This window comes from Mya arenaria, chromosome 11 (genome assembly GCF_026914265.1).
Source record: "Mya arenaria isolate MELC-2E11 chromosome 11, ASM2691426v1".
NCBI lineage: Eukaryota > Metazoa > Mollusca > Bivalvia > Myida > Myidae > Mya > Mya arenaria.
This window is the reverse complement of record NC_069132.1, coordinates 51,676,411-51,684,503: the sequence shown is the minus strand read 5'-3', so window position 1 is coordinate 51,684,503 and position 8,093 is coordinate 51,676,411.

Sequence of the window (8,093 nt, the reverse complement as noted above, 5' to 3'; positions counted from 1 at the left end):
TATGCGTTGGTCTTATCGTAAAAAAACAATGTTTAGGTTAATTAAATTAGTTAAAGCAAATAAGTTGCCAAATGAAAGAAGTGAATTGGTAAAAATAAAATTTGCCGGTGTAAGATTGTATGTTCGTTGATGATGATGATGATGATGACGATGATGATGATGGTGATGATGCTACCCCTAACAACTTTCAATGCAGCAGCTGCTGTTGTTGTTGCCAGTTTTACTTGGCCAGTAGTATGCTAAAAAGAAAATGAACCCCTAAAAATAGGACCGTATCTTTCTATGTGTAGTATATTCTCTCATGTTTAAAGCGAGATGGTTTCTGTATAAAAATAGCAATTGGTACAATTTCAATCTTAATGGTTCTGTTTTCGCCAATTGATAATGCATTACGTGTCTTCATATGCGGTTTGTGCTTTTCGTTAGCTTCTGCGATATGTGACCTGGCGAGAACAACAAAAATAAATAGGTTGTCACGGGCGTACGTGAATTCCACGTACACAATTATTGAATACCCTTTGTTTCCGATTATCGCATGACAAACTGTTATTATTTATTATTTCCCTTAGACTACATACTGGGTTGAACACAGCACACGCAAATTGTATTCCATTAAGAGGCAATAAGATATCAGATATCGAAGTACTTCTATCGCTGTAGTTCATTTTTTCATATTACTGATTAATAAAGCCAGCGGGTGTTTTATTATTTTAATACATTGCTCGCTGAAAACACGTGAAAGAATTGTTGTTAACATTATAAACACGATGGTGAATCATTGCAGCACAAACAAGATTAAAACAGCAGGGTTTGTTTTTCTTCTTTTGTTTGGGGACAGGTACTGATTATGTATTAAGAGGTAATATGATGTTGATTAACCCGCTTGATGTAAGAAAAATAATTTCGCACGTGTAAAATGTGTATTCAAATTGCATTGACATTGTTTGTTAGCTTTCTTAACCATTAAATCACCATCACATATATAGATGTAATTTATACTATCGTCATGTTGAAAGTTTTGTGTAAGAATTCCACGAACATATTCCATATCTATTTTCGAGTTCTAAATCCGATTTATTGTCCATTCTTTACACTCTGGGTCGATCTTGAACCCGTGGCTACATAGACAGCATTTGGTGCACTTTTGTCCATCATAATTTCTGCGCCCCAGAGTTGAACGCAGTTTGCACTCTCATTCAGACAGTTTTTGTGCCCTTCGACAACCTGGCACTTAATTATCAAACATGTGCTCATTATTACTAACACAGAGAGAGATCAGAAAGCCGAATTCATATCAAAAGGTAATAACCGCATGACACTAGTGGGGAGAAGCAAACTAGAAAACAGACCGTAATAAAACCATATATGACCGCACAAATATTACACTAGGTATATAGATTATACGACATTGCATCAGTAAAGGACACATTATGTTTTCTTAAATGAAGATATTTGTGTATATAGATGGGATCGTAATTAGGAATAAAATGGCCAATAACTATGTATTCTTTCTAGAAAATTCGAACATATACGAATGAAATATTCTTTATAAACATCTATACTCTGATATGAATATTGGGATATCAAATATCAACAACTTGGTTCAGTCAAAGAAAACACCTGGGATTAATTCGCTTTAGAAAATCACCTCATTAAACTCTGGTGAAAGACCGAAGATGAGGTTGTCTTAGTGGCGTATAATGCAATATTTTACATTTCAAATGGTTTAGAAAAAAAAGATGTGATATTTGTTTAAAGTCTACCAGCGAAGCACAATATTGATTCCGACGGAGCATTTATGACGCAATTTATCACGTGGTATACACTCTTGATGGTGTGCCTGATTAAACGTTTCGCGTTGAAATTTGTCGAGAGTATATTCAAAGGGTGTACTGAAAACTATAACTGAATTTGTTGAAGCAGAAGCGGCAAGATATCTTTGATCCTATAGATGACGGGTTGCCATTGCCCAATAAAAATATGATTAAAACACTACCATATCGATCCAACATCGGAATCTCTGAAAAGAATTCCTTCTTGTCACTTTGTTTTGCAATATGACAAATGAGAAAGAACTTACATATTGTCGAACACCTGAGCAATCTAGTGAAGGACCCATGACTGGGGGATAGCTAGATCGAGTTCCTTACTTTCAAAATGTCACACCCAAATAAAAGAAAATAATTGTCAAACACCTGAGAAATCTAATGAAGGACCCATTACTTATACCAAGACACCAACACGCCCACTCACGTCCTTTACAGGAAAGAATCGGTGTCTTAGTAAACAGTCTGTTTGACGACTTCAAACTTAAAATACACTGAAAGATACTTCATATCAAACTGGAAAATTGAAAATCGGCTCGCTCGAAACATCGGTTCCCTCGAGGTTTTGTCTCGGTCCCTGGCGACCTCGAGCTATCGGAGTTTTACTGTACTATAAATCTTCACGTTACAGCCGTCGGTGACGTAATAACGAGTTAAATGCGTGGTCCTAGCTTTTGGATAAAGCTCAAATAATATAAAGTAATATTTAGGGCTTCATTTAATGCAAGAAAATGATTGTTCTTTGATGTCATGCGCATAGTAAATATGATTGCAAATAAACTTGGCAATGCGTTCTAGTCAATCAGTTATTTGTACCGCCTCATCAGTAAGTTTCTGCAGTTCAAATGAGTTAAGGTTCGTTCCGCGAAAGTTACAATTGAATTGCATGATGAGAAGGCACGCGAAAGATAGGGAAAAAGTCTTAGCCTATAAAAGACTATGCTATTTTCAGTTTCTAAACATGTGAACTGTTTCAGATTTGCTTGTATTTTAATGATGTTATCCTTGGCGTTCCATCGTTCTTCAGAATTCCGTCAAATTGATTTTTTGCCAACTTTTCTGTCTAAAAGTAATTTAGAATTTAAACTTACTTGTTTGTTTACATCGGTTGTGAGCCGTGGTGACCCATGTGAGAACCCCATTGGTCGACTGGTGTTAAACCAATGCAAATTGTTTATCTTAGTATGTAGATTATTTGTGGGGTAATAAGCCTTCTTTTAAGAAGGTTATGTTCATACGAAATAGCTGGTGGTTGCAATCGGTTTCCTTGTATGTGGGAGTCGATTTACGAACATAAAGTTATGATCAATTAAATCATCAAACCCTTGGTATTTGTTGGAATGAAAACAATAGGAGATACTAACCCTTGAGTGACAAAATAATAGCAATAATATGTAAGCTTCATTGAATGCAATCATATGCTTTCCGTCTAATCCGTCTGTCGAGTACTCTCATTTATCAAGTTACCTCGCAAGCCCATTTTGAAATGAAAATGACATCAATATATGTGCGATATTAAAACAATCCCATCATGCAACCACGCAGAAAAAACCTTACATGTACTTTTTATCATATTTCAGAAAATAACATCTGCCCATTAACAACAAAGGCGTATGCAATGAGTTTTATTATGGAGGACTGCGTCAGGCTTCCATGTACGTCCGGTCTCGAACAATAGTTAACTAAATGCTTATAGAAAATAGTAACTGCACCCACTGTAGGAGTATAAAAATCACATTCATGCTTGCTAGAAAACCTCCTAAAAAAGTATTGCTAAGAGGAGGTAATTTAATTTAATTTCTCAGGTAACTTAAAGTATCTAACATTATGCTGACATTATCAGAAACAGTATTGTACAAAGATGTGGTTGCACCTATGATTTGATCGATCCCTGCCTACAGAAAACAGTCAAAATCTCAGCCAAACTGCTATACTATAAATATCAGCATTTACCACTATCGTAACAACAAAGGTTTTTTCCCCGACAAACCCAATGAGCTGTACGTGAGGATATATGTTAATGATATAGAAATTTGAAACAAATAAAATTAAAAATTTGGCCTTGAAATTTAAGTTCGATAATTAATGTTCAAAATGTCTGTTGAAATAAGGTTTTTGACTGCCCAATCTTGTCCATAGAGTGATAACAATCCAACTGGAAACAAAGCTCATTTTCCGTTATGACAAGGGATAAAATATATTCAGTGAGACACATTATAATTCTCTTTTTGTTCTTCTTGTTTTTGTAATTGTGATAGAGTACTTGCATATAAAGCACAAACGGGACCTGTCCACGCCCGGTTGCACATCAAGCATTTACTAGAGGGACCTGTCCATGTCCGGTTCAAAATTCTAGGTAGTTTTGAGAGCACCTTCTTTCCTTTACTTTGGGAGACTGTTCAACACCTGTGAGGCATCTTAGCAGAAAGAGATCTTCCCACATTTAGTTGTTCTTACTGATGACACATATATTCAGTTTTCATATCTGAGATTAAAATCACGTTTTGAACAATATATTCCGGTAAGATACCATACAGACATTTGTATGTTTTAAGAGCGATATATCTTACTCTGCTCACATGATTTATTGGCAATTTAACTGCATGAAGATGATCATAATGTGAGGTATAATTTTTGAAAAACATTTTTAACTCTTTATACAACCACTTTCTCTCTATTTTTTATGTGTTGGGCTTGCTACAAAAATAGTTGAAAAGATTAAGAATATTCGATTATTTGATGGCAACATTTTGCTTATTCTTTGAAGGATATGCAGTAGCTTATTTGCCATTTCATACATTTTAATAATCAAACTTTAATTGACTATCTGCCTTAACGCCTTAAAATTAAACTTGCTCTGTACAAACAAAAGTGTGATTAAGTATATTTAATTGCTTTATTTCTTAAACAAACCTGGAGCAAATTGAAATTGCTTGAAATTTGTCAGGGTTAGCCAGCATTTGATTGAAAGTTAACCAGTTTCTCAAAATGTTACTTTCTTCTTCAGGAGATGTCATAACAACATCATGATTTTTATTACACACAGAAGGAGTATTGTCATCTGCATAATTATACAAGGCTGTCGTATTAATCATTGATGATGATATTGAAGACTTGAGACCCTAATATTGATCATTGTGGCACGCCTTAAAAAATGTCGAACTCACTAGTTATTTGACCAAGTTGGACATCCATATGTTGTTTGAAAACTGCCAAGAAAGGATGATTTTGGTTTTATCAAATTGACTTATTAGTTGCTCGCTCATGACCCATTAATAAGAATTGGACATTGATGGTAAAATACTAACTGATCTATAGTTCTTATCTATAAAGGGGACATCTTTCTTTAAAATATGGTTACCTTTTGCTTGCTTAAGACTCTTTGGAAATGATCCTTGTCTTATGATTTCATTGGCCATTTTTGAGATGGAAACTTTTAAAGTATCTTTGCCAGCAATGGTGATTTCGGGATGAATCCGAGCTCTTCCAATTTTTTTTAAATTACCTATCAATATATTTTCCAATACTTTTATCGTTAACCGGGTTGAAATGACAATCAGGTGACAAGTGGCAATGTTCCTGTATATTGTCAATACAAGGGTATTTATCTTAAGCTGTGTTCCAGACATTTCAATATTTTCCGCTATATTGATGTAAAATGATGTCATTTTATTAGCCACCAGCTTTTGAACAGAAACCAAACTTTCTATATGGACCTTTCTATGAGAGAACAGGTTTAATTTTCGGTCAGAAGTGTTTTGATTGGGGTCCTCTACTACACCGCTCTAGGAAATAAATAGGTATAGGTTCTCTTTTCACTTGAAAACCGTGTAGCTTAGCGAGTTGGCCATGTTCTGCTTTCTGTAAAGGTGTTTCATGCTTGATGAGTCTTGTGAATAAGTTTGCGTCATTCATGTTAGTTTGTGTAAGGTGGTGTTTTCCTTTTTTGGAGTTTTCTTTTTTTGGGGGTCAATTTTTTTTTTCAATTAATGCTCGTGAGCCCAATTTATATTGTTAAATTATGTGTGCCATTGAACAGTACATGTACAAGTAGTTCGTTAAAAGTGTAGTTGTCAGAGTGATTCGCTAGCCCATATAGAAATGATAATGTCAGATATGTATTTGCGATATCAAGAAAATGTCATCATGAAAGTGGTTATGTATATAAACAGGAAGAAAAACATGCATGTTCCTTTGCGACGATTTAGCATATTAATTTTCATATGAGCAAAGCGAAAGAAAATTGATAGGATTCACCAAAATGACGACAAGCATAACATGAAGACGGTGGCATGCGAAACTCACTCAAAAGTACTTCTTTATGCTTCCATTTCAGTACCGTTTTGTACACGGAACTTGCAATGGTGGTTAACCGTTTCTTTTCTTTTTATTTCTATATGTAGTGGATGTTGACGTTGTGATTATATGATAGTGACACTATTGCTGGTTCTTTCGGGGTCCCCTTTGTAGTCTTAGTTCATTTTGATAACACAAGTTGCTGTGGAAAAAGGGTTATCCCAATACGTTTGTTTATTCGTAGTTATTTTCGACGTCCCAAGTTTCACGAACAATCTAATGTCCCTTCAAATCGAATCATGCTAACCTAGCCAATTTTGTTCTGGTTTAAATTACTGAATTTAAGCATACAATTCTTTAAACTTTTAAAGGAAATAATTTGAAAGATTATCGTAAAAAACCATGTTTAGGTTTATTAAATCTGGTTTAAGTAAATAATTTGCCAAATGAAAGAAGTGAATTGGTAAAAATAGAATTTGCCGGTGTAAGAAAGTATGTTCATGGTGATGATGATGACGATGATAATGATGATAATGAGGATGATGATACCCCAAACTACTGTCACTGCAGCAGCTACTGCTGTTATTTCCAGTTTTACTCGGCTAGTTGTGTGCTAAAAATGAAATGATCCCTTAAAACAAATTGTATCTTTTTTGTGCATCCTCTCATGTTTAAAGCAAGGTAAATATCTTGATACATTGCCAATGCAATGGAGTTCACAGGGGATTAAACCGATCTATATGGTTTCTGTATAAAAAAACAGCAAGGAGTGAAAGCCAAAAAGTGCTATCTTCTTCTTTTTTTAATGTCACTAGGAACTTTTTCGCATTTACCCCTCGAATTGGTAAAATTTCAATATATTAATGGTTCTGTTTTCACCAATAGATATTGCTTTACTTGTATTAATGCGAGTTGTATGTGCTTTTTCGTCAGTATCTGTGACATATGACCTGGCGAGAATGATACAACATAAATGGGCTGTCAAGGGCATACGTGAATTCCACGTTCACAATTAGTGAATACTGAAAACTGAGGTGTTGTCATTGGAAATAGTTTAATAGCTCTTTCTTGAATCTTTTTTTCTCTATTTTATGCGTTGGTTTTATCGTAAAAAACTATGTTTAGGTTAATTAAATGAGTTAAAGCAAATAATTTGCCAAATGAAAGAAGTGAATTGGTAAAAATGGAATTTGCCGGTGTACGATGGTATGTTCATTGATGATGATGATGGTGATGATGACGACGATGATGATGATGATGATGATGATGATGATGATGATGATGCTACCCCTAACAACTGTCAATGCAACAGCTACTGTTGTTGTTGCCAGTTTTAGTTGGCCAGTTGTGTGCTAAAAAGAAAATGAACCCCTAAAAAAATAGGACCGTATCTTTCTATGTGTATTCTCTAATGTTTAAAGCGAGGTTAAGGTATTGAAACACTGTCAATTCAATGGAGCTCACAGTGGGTTAACCCGATCTATATGGTTTCTGATTAAAAAGAACAGCAATTGTTACAATTTCAATATTAATGGTTCTGTTTTCGCCAATTGACAATGCATTATTTGTCTTCATGCGGTTTGTGCTTTTCGTCAGCTTCTGCGACATGTGGCCTTGCGAGAATAACAAAACTAAATAGGCTGTCACGGGCGTACGAATTCCACGTACACAATTATTGAATACTCTTTGTTTACGATTATCGCTTGACAAACTGTAATTATCTATTATTTCCATTAGACTACCTGCCGGGATGAACACAGCAAACGCAAATTGCATTCCACTAAGAGGCAATAAAATATCAGATATCGAAGTAATTCCATTCTTGTATTTCATTTTTTAATGTTTACTTATTCATAAAGACAGCGGGTAATGTATTATTATTATTATTATTATTATTATTATTATTATTATCATTGATATTAAAATTACTTGTTTGCTCCCTTATAGCACGCGAACGAATTATTGTTATAA